Source organism: Vicia villosa, linkage group LG7, assembly GCF_029867415.1.
Source record: "Vicia villosa cultivar HV-30 ecotype Madison, WI linkage group LG7, Vvil1.0, whole genome shotgun sequence".
Lineage (NCBI taxonomy): Eukaryota > Viridiplantae > Streptophyta > Magnoliopsida > Fabales > Fabaceae > Vicia > Vicia villosa.
Window position 1 is genome coordinate 68,608,821 of NC_081186.1, and position 19,666 is coordinate 68,628,486.

Consider the following 19,666-nt stretch of genomic DNA (forward strand, 5'->3'; position numbering starts at 1 on the left):
CTATTTTCAATATTCTACTTAGCGCTTTATTTTTCATGCTTCTTTTATTCCTAACCTTAGGTAGAAACCATGATAACATTAGGTAGAAATTTCCTTCATACTTAGGCTAGTTTCTTTTTCTTTTGCAACCATAAAACATCTAACAAATATTCAAATAAAACCCCCTTTAAAACATACAAAGAAAATACTTAAAACATTAATAAAAAAGTGAAAATCTTAAAAAGGGAATGGAAGGTTGAACATCCCTTGCTTTAGGGAATGTTCGAGTGCTTGGATCTCCCTTGCTTTAGGGTTCCATTCGGGCGTAAGTTCCCAAATTCTAAAAAACACGAACCATAGAGTAACTCGAGTTTCCCTTGCTTTAGGGATTTCCTCGAAACGCTCAAAATCTCTCTCTCCTCTCTCCTTTCTTAAGGGCATTGTTATCTCCGCTCCATTGCATCCTAGGCTGTCCCCTTATGCAGGAGCGCGAGCGTTAACTCCGCCCAACTAAAAAACACAAAAACAAACAAAAACTATTGAGCCGAACTACGACGCTCTGATTCCTGAAAAGGATACGTAGGCATCAAGTCGCGGGGCTTGAACGAGCACACTTGTAAATAATTCCTTCTTTTCCCCGTATTTCTTTTGCATTCATTCACATATAGACATAGACATAGTACACACCCTTTAGATAGAAACAGACATAGGTGGATACCATCGAGTACGATGGGCGCGAGGGGTGCTAATACCTTCCCCTTGCGTAACCGACTCCCGTACCTTGATTCTCTGGTCGCAAGACCCTGTTCCTTCCTTTGTTAGGTTTTCTGATATTCCTTTCCCTTATGGGATAAATATATTGGTGGCGACTCTGTTCATTTTTCGCGAGCGTGCGACAGCTGACGACTCTGCTGGGGATTACCTAAGCAAGTCGATCCTAGCCTTTGTTTGTTCTATTTTATTGGGTGTTTATTTGTTTTATGTCTATATCTTGTATATATGTTTGCATGTTTATTTTCTGCTTGCATATCATGTTTATTTCTGCTTGCACATCATGCATATGGATTATATTTTGTGTTCCTTGGGGTCTTCTGTTCTGTTTTGCAGGTGGGGGGTTTGTGTGAGGTAAAAGGCCAACTACCCAGGCCAGTGACACATAGGATTAGCGTGAATGCTCATGTTGACTCCCGTGGCCCTTGCTACGATCGAGTTCAACATGGGGTACCACAACTGGGCGAGGTTCTTTCATGGAACACTGTGTCTGGCACCCTTGCTGCCTCAAACACTTTGTACCCCATGGGAACTGTAGACCCTAGTGACCATTAGGGACCACCTGTCCGTGTCTAGAATTCATACCCGTGAGATTGGGGTGGGACAGGAAACCTTGACTCCTACATACCTTTGGCTCTTCATATTTGAGGTCGGACCTTTATTTGGTCTGTTCTCATGGTGCTTGATATTCTGGTATTCTAAAAAGGCGTCGAACCTTTGATCCTGTGACATTTGGCCTGTATAGAGGTTTCACATCAGTTATACAGAGGATTGTGCGGTGGTTACCAAGATTATATGGACCTTGATCCCATGCTTTTGCATTGCATAACATCATCGCTTTATCCACTTCATTTATGAGGGATCCTAAAGTCTATTTCCAAAAAAAAATATACAAAAAAAGAGAGAGAAAAAGGAAAAAAGAAAAATAGAAAAGCAAAAAGAAAAGAAAAGATATTCTATAAAAAAAAGAGAAAGCTTTGATTTCAAGAACAAAATGTGTGAAAAGACTTTAGGATTCTTCGGAAATGAAACATTGCATTCATATCATCATGCATTTCATGGTTACGTATCAGAAGCTAATTGGGGTCCTTTCAATTCAGATTTCTGCTTCATCAACAAATTTGACTTCCCTACATCTGTAGCATACGAGGATTAATCAGAAGAGAATCATGGACCGTCTTGAACGGAATCAGGTTGAACTTTGTAAGGACTTGGATACTATGGGGGAAAGGATGACCCAACTCTTTGAGACTCTCCATGTTGTTGTTCAAGGGCAAGAAGAGCTAAGACAAAGTGTTGCTAAATTGGCTAATAGTACTCCGACTACTGTTGCTAATGGAGGATCAAAACCTGTGCCCGTGGAAGTTCCAAATAAGGAGGATTCACATCATGAGAACGATTCTGAACTCGAAGCTTTCAAGTTCCCAATTGAGGAAAATGAGAGGAAATTTCATCTCTTGGAAGAAAGATTGAAGGCTTTAGAAGGTCGAAGCTCCTCAGGATTAAATGCTATTGATTTGTGCCTAGTGCCTGATATCAGGATACCTGCTAAGTTCAAAGTCCCTAGTTTTGAGAAATACAAGGGTACCACTTGTCCGATGAGTCACATAAAGGCATTTTGCAACAAGATGGCACCATATGCAGAAAATGATAAGCTTCTCATGCACTTCTTTCAGGATAGCCTAAGTGGGGCATCCCTTGAGTGGTATACACGTCTTGAACGAACCCATGTCCGCACATGGGATGAACTAGCAGAGGCTTTTCTCAAGCATTACAAGTACAACAGTGACATGGCTCCTACTAGACTACAACTCCAAAGTTTAACTCAAAAGGTTGATGAGTCTTTCAAAGAGTATGCACAAAGATGGAGAGAATTAGCTTCCAGAGTCCAACCTCCTCTTTTGGAACGAGAGCTTGTAGACATGTTCATGAATACTTTGAAAGATCCATATCTGAATATGATGGTTGGATGTGCTTCCTCCGAATTCTCAAGTTTGGTGGTCGTAGGGGAACGAATTGAAAACGCCTTAAAGATGGTTAAAATCCAAGATATGGCCAACGTTCCCGAATTCACTGAAGAAGAGAAAAGTGAAACAAATGCAGTTTCTGAGATTGAAGAAGAGGAGGTTCCTGTTTATCCTCAGGTTCAGGTTCCTAACTATCAGATGGTCCTAGTTTCTCCTAGCCAATATATTCCACAAGCCTTTGCCACCACTATCAATCAACAACCCCAGATGGTCCAACAACAACCGGTTCAATATCTGCCACAAAAGCAATGTGCTCCACATCAACAAGGTCATCCGAATCAACGCCAACCTAGAAGTAATTTGGAACGAAGAAATGCTCCTTTGGACCAGATTCCTATGACATACACTAAACTTCTTCCATATCTAGTTCAAAGCTCATTGGTGGTTCCCAAATCTCTAAAGCCTCCACCACAACCGTTTCCACCTGGGTATGACCCTAATGTGCAATGTGGATATCACGCTGGATCGGCAGGGCACTCAACTGAGGACTGCAACGCTTTCAAAGCCAAAGTACAACAGTTGATTGATGGGAGGCATATAACCCTTCGGGAAGGAAACATGTGGGTGAATGGAATTCCTTTGCTCAAATGAGTGCCTAGATTTCAGAAAGTCTCCAGAATCAACAAATTCTTTCCTCACAACATATAGCTTTTCTAAGTTTGACGGCCATGCAAGGTTGCTCCATGTTTGATGGTGATTACCACTCTAGCAACTATGCTTGGGGCTCCCGCACGAGGGATAAGCAAGACGTACTCTTATCTTGAGCATTGCATCACTCGCATTGCTCGAATCCCTAAAAGTAAGGCAAAAAAATTACATCTCTTGGGTGACTTTGTTGGAGTTTTCTTTTGAAGTAATCTGAAGTGTTTGGAAAGAACTGCAGAAAGTATTCAAGATCAACAAGTCCAGACGGAGTCAAGCCTCCTCAACTATGGCAATCATCAATTCATTTCTGCATTTTCATTTGTAATTTTCCTTGTTTTGTTAATTGTTTCTTCCATGTAAAACCTGTTTGTTTTTAATAAAAATAAAAATGCATTGCATATGCTAGTTTCGAATCAATCCATTCGTGTTCACTCATATCTTTCTGTCTATCGATATCAAACTCTGGTTTAAGCAAAAAAAATATCAAAAGGAGAATGATGAAAAAATAATAAATGCAAAATCTCTAATTGTGTGCTTTTGAATAAAACCCCGCTGAGGATGTACAGGCATTGTTTCTAATCCCCAAACACTGGAGATATAAGGGAGATAAACCCTCGTTAACCCCTTTGAGCCTTGAAGTAGGAGTTTCTTTTCTATACAAAAAAAGAAAAAACCCTCACATTTAACCCAGGGGCAGGGTAGCGTTCAATTATCCTGATCGAGCAATCAAAATTCATCAGGAGTGTCCGTCCAAGGATACAACAATGGTTATCTTTCAAAAGGTTGAGGAAAGTCAATGCCACAATGGTAACCCCTCATCAACCAAAGAATGAGGCAGTCACAATCACCTCCCGCAAATCAAAGATTCAGGGTCACACGACTTGTTCAAAAAAAAAAAAAAGAAGAAAGAAAGAAAGCCCGCTAAGTCAACAACTTGAGAACAAGTGACTTAGGCAAAAATTAGGGCATCCCGCTGGACTCCAAAATAAAATTCAAAAGAATTTGTCCAGGCAAAAGTTAGGGAAACAAAAAAGGAAATGCAAAGCAGAAACGAAAAACGAGGATTACAACATAAAGATCCTCATCAAAGGAACAATGTCGTGTGATCAGGCACCAAAAAGAAAGTGAGTGACTGCAATGTCCGAGAAGACTTCATTGATTCCTCAATCATCTCAAACTCCTCTTGAAGGATGGGCGCTCGTATCAGGTTAAGTTGAACTTAGGACTGGAGAACATCACGAAGAATGGGTGGGTTAGGTTAGACTTTGAGCCTTAAAATCCTTTCTTTCTGAAACCGTGAACCAGACCACGTTACAACCCTTAAAAAGACCTAATTGAAGCAGGGTTTATTTCAAAAGCAAGTTGTGTAAAACTGACTCCTAGATGTTTGCTTACCATTTATGTTGATATCGATATGACAAATAATTCAAACACTGAATGTCACAGCTTTGTTTTAATAACTTTGATTTCGAAGCTAGCATAAGCATTGCATTAATATTAGCATCTTCAAAACAAATATCTTTTACTTGTGAATAGACACTTGACATCAAGGAAGATCCAACAATGAACAACTGCAGAAAAAGTTGATTGATTCCATGAGCCATTCACTTCAAAGACTGATTACTCCAAGGGGCGAGTTGTGTGAAAACTCTGTCAACTGAAGCATCCATTCACTGTTGGTCAACCAGGGCAATTGAATTGAGGTTCGACCTCTCAAATTCAGCATATCTGGGGCAATCAAGTCGAGGAATCTCTCTTGGGTTCAACCAATCTGGGGCAGTTACGTCAAGATTTGACAAATCTCTCCAAGGATCCTTTGGGACAAATTCCCTCGTAGTTCACGAAGCTTGGGACACAATCTTCTGAGTTTTATTGCCTTCTCCCCGATCATAGGAGTTTATTTCTCCTGGAACCATGGTTTCTCCCCAAGCACATGAGTTTATTTCTCATGGGAGTTGTCCCATTCCCCCGACCTGGTCTCCTCTTCTGAAGTTCTCATCCTCAACATGGCGAATCGAGGGAATCTCCTCAAGCTCACCATCCCCAAGCAATTCAAGATGTAGGGAAAGTCAGATGAAGTCACTTCCTTCCCAACAGAGCTACATTCCAACCCTCAAGGTAGTTGCCAATAATCTTTGGTACTGTAGGTTTTCCAACACCGACTCATATTGATAGCTCAAGACCACAAGCAACGGACCCCAATAATCATGCTAACGCCTTTATTTGGCACTTTGCATATAGAATCCATTGCATACAACATTGCATCTTCAAAAGCGTAGCATTTCCATTAAGGTGGATCATTACGCCATACAAAAATTCAAACATACATCAATGCATAAGCCAGTTTGTGCGTGCCCAAAAGGTACGAAGTAACATATATACCCTCAGAAGAAGTGTCATCTTCTCTCTCTAGTGTGGATCAGACACAATGTCTTTCTTTGTCAGAATCGTTGTCTCCGAGGTTATTTCCCGCGTGCTGCGTGAAGATTAGAGTGCGAATGAGGGTGGGCATTCAACCCATCTCATTTTTCAACCGTTTGAATAACCATACTTGGTGTGTGGCAATTCGAACGATTGCCACTCTTGATGAGTTACACCCCGCCTTTGGCCTGAGGGATTAATGTAATTCTTATGCTTCGCAAGCATCAACATCTTCGTGATTATGTCTTTTGATCGAGTCTAGTCGTCACTAGTCTCCGTGGTCCCTTCCCCCGTATGGGAAAACTTTTCAGATCCAACCCACGTGTTGTAAATCCTTTACCTTCCAACCTTCGAACAATTTCAAAGCCCAGTTCTCGCCCTGGCAAATCAAGTCAAAGCCCAGTTCTCGCCCTGGCAAATCAAGTCAAAGCCCTGGTTCTCGTCCTGGCAAAACTATCAAAATCCAGTTCACGTCCTGGTAATCATTTTCAAGTCCAGTTCCCGTCCTGGTAATCATATTTCCAAATCCAGTTCACGTCCTGGTAATCATTTTCAAGTCCAGTTCCCGTCCTGGTAATCATATTTCCAAATCCAGTTCCCGTCCTGGTAGTCATTTTTTTTCAAGTCCAGTTCTCGCCCTGGCAAACTTTTTCGAAGTCCAGTTCTCGCCCTGGCAAACTTTTTCAAAGTCCAGTTCTCGCCCTGGCAAACTCTTTCAAAGTCCAGTTCTCGCCCTGGCAAACTTTTTCAAAGTCCAGTTCTCGCCCTGGCAAACTTTTTCAAAGTCCAGTTCTCGCCCTGGCAAACTTTTTCAAAGTCCAAGTCTTGCCTTGGCAAACCCTTTTTCAAAGTCCAGTCCCCGCCCTGGCAAATCATTTCTTTCATTTTCAGTCCTCGTCTGATATCTTATGGTGAAGTCAGTTCTCGCCTGACAATCACCATTCATCCATAATTTCTTACTATAAAACCAATTCCCAATCCCCAGCAATTCATTATTCTCCTTCCCCATTCAACCATAACATCCATAAATTCTTCCACCAGAAAAAACAAAAATTCCTCTTTCCCCAGCAGATATCGAAACAAAAATATAATAAAGATAACACTTACGCCTTCTTTTCAGGACAAATTTATGGTTTTGGTATTTAATCTTCTTAAACCTTGAATGTTCGAAAGGCTAACGCCAATCTCACCTTCAGGTTTAAGATGATTAAATAGGGGCAGCTGTCATACCCCAAATTTGTCCTACCCCTTATTTTACTGGTTTAGACTTTGCATTCATGTACATACTCTCCATTAGGGCACTAACGTGAATCATGCATCATCAACTAATAAATTATTATGGGATCGAAGTTCTTGATAATTAGGGTTTATTTCCCCACCCAAGGCAAAAGAATTAGAGTTTCTCATTCATCATGGTTAAGCTTGTTGACATTTATCTGTTGAGGGTCTCATGTCATCTGGGACTGATAGGATGAATTGCAAAGGAATGAGTCATGGTATGAGGTTGCGAACTTAAAGAGAGCGTTGCGTTCAAGGCGTCATTATGCTTGCAATATATGTATGGCTTGTCGTACAACGCCTTTTGTTCATTCAAGCTAGGGTGCTAAATACATGATGCAAGAAATAAGGTCGGGGATTGCTTGTGATCAAAGATTTACCGTTTCTCTCATTAATTTGTTGATTGCGATGCAAAGGGATGTGTGTTGAAAATATGTTGGAATTCAGATAGAAAATACGGATGAGATAGTGTGGAAAATGGACAAGATCAAGATGTTTAAAAACCAATTTCTTTGGCCATGATTGGCTGGAACTTGAAATTATCCGAAAGTCTTATACAGGAATTATTCACATAAAAAAGCATCCAAGCTCAAGCCCATTTCAATTTCTCAAACAATTTCCCACCATTGTTCTAATCATCCCACCATTGTTCTAATCATTTAAATATGCCATCCATTCAATTCCAATTCATACATCTATTCAAAAATTCATTACTGTCCAAGTTCAAGTGTTTTGCATAAAAAAGAAAACCTTTACAAAATTCAAAAACCAACTTCAAAATACCATACAACAAAGATATACATCTATCAATTTCCAAAAAATCCTAAGTTCCTCTCCATATGTTCTTCAAGTCCACTTCTGTTCAAAACTTCAGCTTTTCACTTTAAGCCTCGCGATCTCTACCACTCCTCAAGTTCAAGCAATTTCCGGACACCATCGAAACCTTCACAGAATCAGTGCACAAGTCAGCCTCCATATCATTGCATCCCTGCACACAAAAAAATCAGTTTCAAAACACATTAATAGCTCAATCAATCAAGCTAACTATCCTTGTCTCTTTTCTTCTCCTAAACCTTTATTAACTAGCAGCAAATTAATAACATCATACCAAACAGCTCCAATCCTACATAACGCATCACCTACAGCCACATTCATAATCCAGCGGCATCCAAGTAACTCAAATAAACTACCTGCACATCACACTAAATAAAGCCAGTTCAGCCTGTTCACTTGCACATCAAGACCATAAACCATGTCTTCCAAAACCTACCAAAATAAACCACCGTCCAATCAATAACCGAATTCAAACTCTCATCAAAATAACCATAACAGAATTTAGAACTTCCCAACTAACCTATAACAATCTGCTAACAACCTATCTCATCTTGATTTCTAATATCACAAACAGTCCCAAAAAAAAGAAAACTAAACCAAAACAACAGTTTCAAAAATCCAAACAAATTTCATACTATTGCTACATCAAAAAGCTTTTTTAAAAAAAACAAACTGACAGTTACCATCAATTCCTATTAACAATTTCAAACCAGCATAAACGAAAACCAAACGATTCCACACAGCAGCCCTCCTTGTCATTAACCATATAACAACCAGTAACAGATTCATAACAAACTTTCAACAGAAAAACAGAAGTAACTAACCTCTTGACAGACTCAATCCACACCTTCCATTCCTTTAACTAACTACTTCGATCCAACGGCCCAGGTTCTTCAACTTCTAACTGATTTCCTCTCCTTCAACCTCTATATAATCGAACCATCATCTTCAGATTCTCTCTCTCGATCCATTTTCTCCATCCTCATCTTCCTCCACCTTCACAGCTTCACTCTCCCATCACCTCTCATCCATCTCCATCCTCATCTTCCTCAACCTTCAAACCTCCCTCCATCACACTGCAACACTCTTCAAGGCTCTCTCCCTGAACCTTCTTCATCTTCACCATCACACCAAAAGGAGAAGAAATCGTAACAGGAAACGGAAAAGAAAGAGAACGTAACAGAAAGGAAAAACTCACCACAAAAATCTGAGCAATCGAAGAATCTTCATCTCCAATCCTTCTCCTCACCTTCAGTCAACAGTCTTCTTAACCGCCATCTCCATTCATCATCTTCAACCTTCTCTTCACACTCTCCCTCTTCAATCAGCCTGTAACAGATTCCAATCAATCTCCAGCAACTTTGCCGTCTCATTGAGCGACGATTTCGATCATCACCTTCTATCTTCCCCGCATACTATAACCGTATTCAATCCAACAATCTGTTTCATCTCTTCGCGACCTAAGTAATCAGCCACGCATCAAGATTCCACCGAGGATCTTCAACTTCGCAACATCACTGAATCAATCTCCATTCGACCTTCGCTGCGACACTTGCTTCATCATCATCATCTGCCATCAGCGTCAACTCAGCACGTCAATTGCAACGCTTCAACACACTCCAACCTGCTTCGATCGAAGAAAAGAAGAAATCGCCGGAGAGAAGAGATTGAGACGGAGGGAGAGATGAAGACGAGTTTGTTTTTTCTCGGTTAATCACGACGATGAGCGGCGCATTTGGATCGGAGAAGAAGGTGTCGTCGCGGCGCCGCTGCATTTTGCTCTTCAGGAACTCCAAAGGTCACATAAAATTTTACCCTAATCCCCTTTTCCTTTTTTTAAATTTTTAATCTATATTTTCTTTTTATCACATTTTAAATTCTGAAATAATAAAATTGGATCAGACAATAATTCCCTTGGGCCAAACGAAAGTGCATCTCCCCCATAGCCCAATTATACTTTTTTGCTGGAAACTAAAAAAAAACATTCTGTTTGGGCCATATTTGATTGGGCCTGCGCCTCTATTCCCATGCGCCCCTAGTTTCAATTTCACGCCCATCGTACCCATGTTTAATTGATAGTTTTTAGGTTTTTCTACTTAGTTTGTTGCTACTTATTTTAGATAGTAAAAACACAATAAAAACCATATTTTTCTAAATAGATCTTAGTTGATATTTTAGAGTTTAATTGCTAGATTCTTTTAGAGAACCTTATAAAAAATGCCATGAAAAAATGTTAGCTTTTAATTGGGTTTTAGGCTAGTTTAACTTTGACTTTTAATCGACTTCTCCTTCACGAAAACTCATAAAAAATGGTAGATTTTTAGGTTAATTTTGACATTAATCTTTTGAACTCATTTCTTTCATAAAAACCATAAAAATAATAGTACTTTTAATTCACTTTTGTGCTATATTTTGACTTGTTCTTTTTCATGCTATTTTCAATATTCTACTTAGCGCTTTATTTTTCATGCTTCTTTTATTCCTAACCTTAGGTAGAAACCATGATAACATTAGGTAGAAATTTCCTTCATACTTAGGCTAGTTTCTTTTTCTTTTGCAACCATAAAACATCTAACAAATATTCAAATAAAACCCCCTTTAAAACATACAAAGAAAATACTTAAAACATTAATAAAAAAGTGAAAATCTTAAAAAGGGAATGGAAGCTTGAACATCCCTTGCTTTAGGGAATGTTCGAGTGCTTGGATCTCCCTTGCTTTAGGGTTCCATTCGGGCGTAAGTTCCCAAATTCTAAAAAACACGAACCATAGAGTAACTCGAGTTTCCCTTGCTTTAGGGATTTCCTCGAAACGCTCAAAATCTCTCTCTCCTCTCTCCTTTCTTAAGGGCATTGTTATCTCCGCTCCATTGCATCCTAGGCTGTCCCCTTATGCAGGAGCGCGAGCGTTAACTCCGCCCAACTAAAAAACACAAAAACAAACAAAAACTATTGAGCCGAACTACGACGCTCTGATTCCTGAAAAGGATACGTAGGCATCAAGTCGCGGGGCTTGAACGAGCACACTTGTAAATAATTCCTTCTTTTCCCCGTATTTCTTTTGCATTCATTCACATATAGACATAGACATAGTACACACCCTTTAGATAGAAACAGACATAGGTGGATACCATCGAGTACGATGGGCGCGAGGGGTGCTAATACCTTCCCCTTGCGTAACCGACTCCCGTACCTTGATTCTCTGGTCGCAAGACCCTGTTCCTTCCTTTGTTAGGTTTTCTGATATTCCTTTCCCTTATGGGATAAATATATTGGTGGCGACTCTGTTCATTTTTCGCGAGCGTGCGACAGCCATTCAAAAAGCCTTAAAACCATCTCAAATCAAATTCTAATCCTAAGGCGTACAACCCTTCCCCAAACTACGTAGACTCTGATCCTCCATAAGGAGGTACGTAGGCACTTGGCAACAAGGCGAGTCCCCTCCCCCATAAATCTCATTTTGTCCCGATCTTTATTTCTTTGAATTACAAACCTTTAATATTAATAATCTTGTCTTTAACCCTTTTGTCTGTCTGTAGCCTTTCTTTATTTTTTGCCATAAACCTTTATCATTTTAATGCAAACCTTAGGAAAGGGTTGAGGGTGCCTAATACCTTCCCTCTACCTGAATATAGTATCTTACCCTGATCTCTCAACTGCGTGAGGTTTCCTATTCGCCTTGGTAGAATAGGTGGCGACTCTAAAACCTTCAATTTTTAGGGCATGTTGCTACATTATGCATCACGAGAAAAAGGCAGTAATGGAGATGACCCTCAACCAATGTTTTCTCCTAATTTTATCTCTGTTGAAGAGGAAACTACACCTATCCAAGATAGGCAGTAGAACCAGAATGATCTCCTCACCCAACTAGCAGAAGATCAACAAGTTGTGGAAGTAAATTCTGATGTGGTTGATGTTGTCGAAGAACCTTATAATGAAGGATAAAGTGAGCTCACAAACTTGGGGCCAAGGATCGGAAATCCACCTAAACATCTGAATGACTATCATTGCTATTCGGCAGAGAAAACCTGCACATGTACATCCCCAAACTCTCCAACTTCTCCAGGTATGATATATCCTATATCTAATTATGTGAATTATGATGAGTTTTCATAAAAACATCAAGCTTATCTTGTAGCAATTGAAAGCATCGAGGATCCACAATCATACAAGCAAGCAACTCGAACGCAAGAATGGAGGGATGCCATGTCACAAGAACTCAAGGCCTTAGAAGAAAATAAAACATGGGAGTTGGCAAGGCTTCCAAAAGGAAAGAAGGCAGTGGGTTGCAGATGGGTGTACAAGGTTAAGTACAAGTCATCTGATGAAGTTGAGAAGTATAAAGCCCGACTCGTAGCGAAAGGATACACACAAGTTGTAGGAGACGACTTCAATGAGACTTTTGCACCAGTCTCCAAGATGACAACCGTAAGATGTTTACTTACTATTGCAGTGCCAAAGGATGGGAACTTCACCAAATGGATGTAAGCAATGCATTCCTACACGGAGAGTTAGATGAGGAGGTATATATGGAAGTACCACCAGGTTACAATGTTCTTAATGACGACATGGTGTGTCGTTTAAGAAAGTTATTATATGGTCTTAGGCAGGTCTCGCGCAAGTACTCAAAGTTTTCCCAAGCATTAGTGAGGTATGGTTTCCAGGAATGTGAAGCTTGTAACGCCTGTTTTTACTTTAATTAATTATATTATGTGTGTTGTGTTAATTATATGCTTAATTGATTTTATGTTATTTTATTTGGGAATTATTAGTAAATAATATAAGCTAGTGAGGGTATTAGTTATTGGGCCTAAGTTAGTGTTAGTAATTGTGAGGTATTAATTAGAGCCCATTAGCAATGAGAAAAGATAGTAAGGGTTTAACAAAATAAAGGTTTTAGAGGAAAATAGAATTAGAAGCGAAGAGAGAAGAGAGAAGAGAAGGAGAGAAAGAGAGATTGAAGTATAGAGTTGGCTTCGATCTAAAACCTAAGGTAAGGGTGGGATTCTTTCATGCTAAAGGGGTGTATGATGATGTTTAGGGTGGGTTTGATCATATGTTGTTTCTCCATGAATGTGTGATTTGAAATTGTTAGGGTTTATGATAGAATTCTTGAAATTGTGCCATTAATCATGTTATAGATGTTTGTATGAGAACCCATGCCTAGAAACATGAATAGGAACCCATAACATGTGATAAAATAATGTTTGAATGGTTAAAATCGAATTTAGTTTGGTGTTGGAAGTGCTGAAAACGCACAGATTTTCTGGTTCTGGTGTAGAGCGTCGGGCGAGCGTTTTGCTTCGCCAGGCGAGTGCTGTTTTGTGGCTTCCGCCATGCGAGCGAGTTGCTTCGCCAGGTGAGGTTTTTTTTGTGACCAAGTTACTTCCTACGAGCGTCGGGCGAGTGATTGCTTCCGCCGGGCGAAAGGCCTGTTTTGAGAAATTTCAAATGTTCATATCTTTTGATCCGTAACCCCTTTTTAAGTGCCGTTTGAACCTCCGTTAATCTCTAAATTGATGTCCTTCTAATGTATATGATTTAAAAACCTTTCGATACCGCTTTGAAACCTTTCCTCGACTTGTATGTTGCTAATTAATGATGTTTTGAATTGCCGTGAATGATAACATTGATGTTGTTGTTGTTGTTGGATTCCAATATTGATTATGTCATCGAATTTGATTAAGTTGTTCAAGTTGATAATGTCATTTAAGTTGATTAAGTCATTCAAGTGTGAATGCGGGTGTGTGTAACGCCCGTTTTATTTCCGTATTTTATTTAAATGTGTGCTATGTGATTTATTTAATTATTATGTGTTAATTGAGTGCTTATGTGATATTTATGTTATTTATTGGGATTTAATAGTAAATAGCATAAGTTAGTGAGTAAGGTAAGTTATTGGGCCTAAGTAGACATTAGTAAGTGAGGGGTGTTAATTTGAGTCCATTATAAATTGAGGTTTAGTAAGAGTTTAACCAAAACAAGAGAATTGAAGGGAATTGAGAAGTATAACTCATTTGGCAAAATTGTGAAAGAAGAGAAGAGAGAAAATAGGGGGAGAATCTCAAGGTTGAAGATAGAGTTGGCTTCAATCCAAAACCTAAGGTAAGGGTGAGATTCTTTCATGCTAAAGGGATGTATGATGATGTTTAGGGTGGGTTTAGATGATATGTTGAACCATGGATAGTGTGTTGTAGGAACCCTAGGTTTGTGATGAGTTTTCATGAAATTTATGATGGAAAACATGTTTTTATGAATGATTGTTGATGAATAATGATTGCTGATGCCTTTGTGTGTGTTTAATTGATGTTTAGAGTGCGTTTTGAGTAGTGGATGTGAGGTTTCGCAGTTTTGTCACGAAGGTGATTTTTCTGAATAATCGCGTGTCCGCTAAGCGAGCTCAGGCTCGCTAAGCGGGTGCTATTTTTTTTTGAAAATTAAAGAGAGCTCGCTAAGCGGAGCCAGTCCACTAAGCAAAGCTCAGGTTTGATTGACTTCTGTTACTAGCCGCTTGAAGCGGGGTTATTGATTTTGCAATTGCACTAGCGCGCTTGAGGGCCGCTAATGCAATTGCGCGAAACTTTCTCAAACTTTGAATTGATGTATCTTTTGATATGTGACTCTGTTTTAAATTCCGTTTGAACTTCCATGATGCTTTAATTGATTCCTTTTAACAAATATGACTAGGAATCTTTTGGAAAACCTTTTGATGTTTTTCTAAAAATGAACCGTTTGATGTTGTTTTTGTTGTTGTGAAGTGAAACATTGTTGTATGATGATATAACATAGCGACGTGGTTGTGAAGTGATGAATTACTACAAAAGTAATGATTTTTAGTTGATGTTTAGATGATGTTGTCGTACGTTGTGAATACGTGTTTTGTGGATTTGTGTCATTGTGTCGCATCCATTGCATAAGTGTCCTTTAGCCTGAGAATGGCAACGACTATTAGCCTAAAAATGGCAACGACTATGGCCCAATGGCAATGATTGAGACAGGAGTTTTACTCCGAATGGTACCACATGCATTTGCATAAGTCGAGACTCATTTAAATTGCATATGATGTTGCTTTGAGTGTGTGTTTGTTATGATGCGATGATGAGATGTTGATGTGACGTGATGATGAGATGTTATTGTGATGTATTGAACTCATAATTGTGAATGGAATATGTTGTCATACTTGTTTATTGATATGGTTACCTTTTTGTAAGATGTTCGGATGATGTGAATTGTTGGTAACATGTTATATCATGAGAAGTGGTGATAAATGTATGATCTTTATCGTGCTTTGAATATTATCATACGTTTCTTTATAATGAATGATATCCCACCCCTTCTGTTTGAATGTTTCCCTTTGTTGGTAACGTGCAGGTAATGACGTGGAGTAGTCGTGTACCTATTAGCTCGAGTCGATGTGTCGATGCTCTGATACGTAGCACTCGGGGGACGCCTAGCTTGTTTTCATTGTGTCGTGTTATCTTGTTGCTTATTGTTGTTATTTTCGAATATTGTTATCTCTTATGGGATTATGTTGTTACATCCTTATGAGACATGTTGGATTTCTTGATTTCCACGATCGGCGTAGATGCAATATTTTGATTTATGTTGTTAGTGAATTCCGTTGTGATGCTTCTAAGTTGTTTGAATCGAATGACTAATCAGTTATGAGTTTTTCCTCCGATATATGTTTTACGTATCTATGAATTATGAGCATGTTTATGATTTGGTTTAAGTCGAAATTGTGACGCCTCAAATGTGATGTTTGTTTTTAAGACTTTTATACTCTAATTTTTGTGTTATTTGCGGGGTAGATTTTAGGGTGTTACAGTGTGCATAATTGAGTCGCATCCATTGCATTGTTTGAGACGGCCCTCGTGGCAATTGTTTGAGACGGCCCCTGTGGAAAATATTTGAGACGGCCCAATGGCAAACTGTTTGAGACGGGAGTTTACTCCAATGGTACCACATGCATTTGCATAGTTTGAGTTGCATAAAGTGAAGTCGCATGATGAGTTGTATTTAAATGTTTGTGCTTTTTACGTGGATGTTAAGATGTATGATGAGATAGTTGCGTCATTGGATATGTGTGGTAATTAATTATATGTGCCATAAATGAATTATTGACATTATGTACCGTTTGTAAGTTGCTTAAGTGATGTAAATTGTGGTATATGACGTATATTGAGAAGTGGTGAATGATATCTCACCCCTTCTGTTTGAATGTTACCCTCTGTTGGTAACGTGCAGGTAACGACATGGAGTATCCGTTTACCTATTAGCTCGTGTCAGTGTGTCTATGCTCTGATACGTAGCACTCGGGGGACGTCTAGCTGATTTTGATTATGTTGTGTTGTCTTGTTGTTTCCTGTTGTTATATTTGGATATTGTTATCTCTTACTGGAATATGTTGTTATGCCCAAGGAGATATGTTGGATTTGTTGTTGCCCATGATTAGCATGTATGTTTTGACTATGTCATTGATGTTGTTCCGCTGTGATGTTATTACTATTGGCTTATGGTAATTAATGAAGTATGAGTCATCCTCCGATATACTTGCTATGTATCTTTATATGTGAGCATGTTTATGATTTGGTTTAAGTCGAAACTGTGACGCCTCAAATGTGATGTATGGTTCGAGACTTTTATACTCTAATTTTTCCTGTATATTTGCGTGGTAGATTTAGGGTGTTACAAAGCTGACCATAGCCTATTTACATACTCGTGTGAATCTGTTTTCATGGTTGTGCTTATTTATGTTGATGATCTTATTGTGGTTGGGAATGATACAAAATCATGTGTAAAATTGAAACAATATCTCAACGAGTGTTTCCACATGAAATACTTGGGAGGTCTGAAGTACTTCCTCGGTCTAGAACTGGTTCATGGTCCCTCCGGATTGTTCATATGTCAAAGAAAGTATACCTTGGACATACTAAACGAATGTGGGATGCTTGCTTGCAAGCCTGCATCTCTGCCACTTGCACCAAATCATAAATTAGCATTGGATTCGAGTTTTTTACATGATGATCCTTCAAAGTACCGCAGATTGGTGGGCCGACTCATTTATCTCACAATCACTAGGCCAGAGTTGACATACTCGGTGCATATTCTCATCCAGTTCATGTAGGAACCTCACCAAGGACATTGGGACGCAACAATGCTTGTCTTGAGATGCTTAAAGTCTGCTCCATGGCAGGGCATTATCATCCCCAAAGACAATGATCTCAAGCTAGTTGCATATTGTGATTCTGATTATGCATCATGTTCACTAACCAGAAGGTCAATATCGAGCTACCTAATGAAGTTGGGAGCAACTCCAATATCATGGAAAACCAAGAAACGGACTACCGTATCGAGATCCTCCAGTGAGGCGGAATACAGAATAATGGCGCACACCACAAGTGAAATCATATGGCTGCGAAGATTGCTCGCGCATTAGCAAATGTAATTTGATTCTCCTACAATTCTACATTGCGATAATCAAGCTGCTATTCATTTAGCTTCCAACCCAGTATTTCACGAAAGGACGAAGCATATTGAGGTGGATTGTCATTTCATTAGAGAATTCATCAGCAAGGGAGTTATATCTACTGCTCACATACCAACCAGATCACAACAAGATGGCATCTTCACAAAATCTTTAGGGACTAAGTAGTTCCAGGAGTTATCTATCAAGTTGGGATCTCACAACCCTCAACCTCTGTAACGCCCGGAAATTCGATTATTCGCTTAATTTAGACGTTCAGAGCGTTTAGTGAAGTTTTCGTATTTTGAGACGATTTAGTCGGTATTAATTCGGGATAGCGGATTGATATTTAATCAAGAGTTTTGATATTTTCAGTATTAGAAATATTAATGGAATAATATTTGAAGTTTTGGGAATTTTCTGAGTAATTAAGATTAGACCAGAAATATGATATATTGGTCGAATTTGGATTGTCGGTGTTATTTTAAAAAGCGTATTCGAATTTATTAAGTTAAAAGTATGATTTTAGTCGGACAGTCGAAGAATAATATTATTTACAAGTCGGAATTTATTATATTGTTGGAATAATAACAAAAGTGATATTTTGATTTAATTGGAGTTATTAGACTTATTGGGCCTAAAATTGGTTGTGAAGAGGAAATGTTAACTAAGCCCAATTGAAATAACAAAATTAGGGTTTTAGAGATGTGAAGAGTTGTGTTGTCATTTGGGAGAAAGCAAGTTGTGAAGAAGGAGGCTAGGTCTTGAAGAGGAGAACCAACTTTAGAGAAATCCCAAACCAAGAGTCAAGATTAGTAGAGTTTTCTTCAATCCAAAGAGGTAAGGGTGAGGTTCTCTTCCTATAATAGGGCTTATGAAACTTTGTATGTGGGGATTTAGGAATTTTGGTTGTTGCTATTGCTTGTGTTAATTGATTGCTTGAGGTGATTTTATTGTTTGAATATATGTTGCTGTGTTGCTAAATTCTGTTAGTAAAACGAATTTAAATGTTGAAAAATGTGGAAGACGCCCATCCCATATGTTGGGGGTATCCGCCGTAATTGATGCAACTAAATGTTCTTCTTTCATTCTAATATGGCTGGTAATTAGTTTCACGGGAATTGGAGATGTCCGCCCCCCGTAACAATAGCAAGTGCATCTATGACTTTTCTTTTTAATATTTGTTGGCATGAAAAATTAGTTTAATAATAACTAGCTTCCTATGATAAGATGAACGCCTCCACCACCTGTTAATCCTTGATGTCACTTTTTTTTAATCAAATAATTATGATCTTGAATGCAATAGTTAACTAAACCATGCATACTTGTCACACTTTAAATCTCTATAACTAGTATTGTGTACTCCTTTTATTTCATGGTGTGATAGACTTTGGTTATTAGATACAGAGCTTAATAAATAAGTAAAGTAAGTTAGTAACATGGATAGAACAATATAATTAGTAGGAAGTGTGTGATATAGAATTAACAAAATGCAAAACAATCCCGTTTGATTGAAATAGCCGTATTAAGCGGTATAATTAGTTGTCCGGAATTTGATGAAAATTTACGTGGTAGCTAAGTTTAATTAGTACATTAACGTGGTGGTGTTCTTTTGTTGAAATTGTGATATTAATCGGTCGATTAAATTAATGGTTGAATTAATTTTCGATAAGCCTATTTAATTAGAAAATACTTAGACTTAGATTAATTATTCGGTTTGTCGGTAAAGTACGATATCTTGAGAATTTAACCGAACGAATCGAATAACCGGTAAAGAATAGAATTGTATCCGAATTAACCAGTTGAGCGGTGTTTTTAGTGACTTGGGAGTATAACCCGAAATCCGTAAAGTCGTGAATATTAAGGATTTAACCGGAAATTAGATAACCGGTAGTGACGAAAGATGTATCCGATTAATTAGAGAATATTAGGTGAATAATTTTGGTTAGTTGATAGTGGATTAGTGAGTTAATTAGAAGACTAATTTATAGAGGATTATAAGACTAATTTGACTTGACTTAATGTGTCTATTTGTTGTAATGATTTCGTTAATATGTGAAGTTATATGTTTGTCGTGATGTGTCAAAACATGACGATGTTTGTGATTATTGGTAATACGTGATGTTGTATATATTCGTGATGATAATTTCGTGACTAAGCAAAGATAAAATATTATGGTGACGTGAATTACCTCGTATAATGGTAATTGATTGTGATATAAGCTTATGCCTCGTGACGATATGTGAT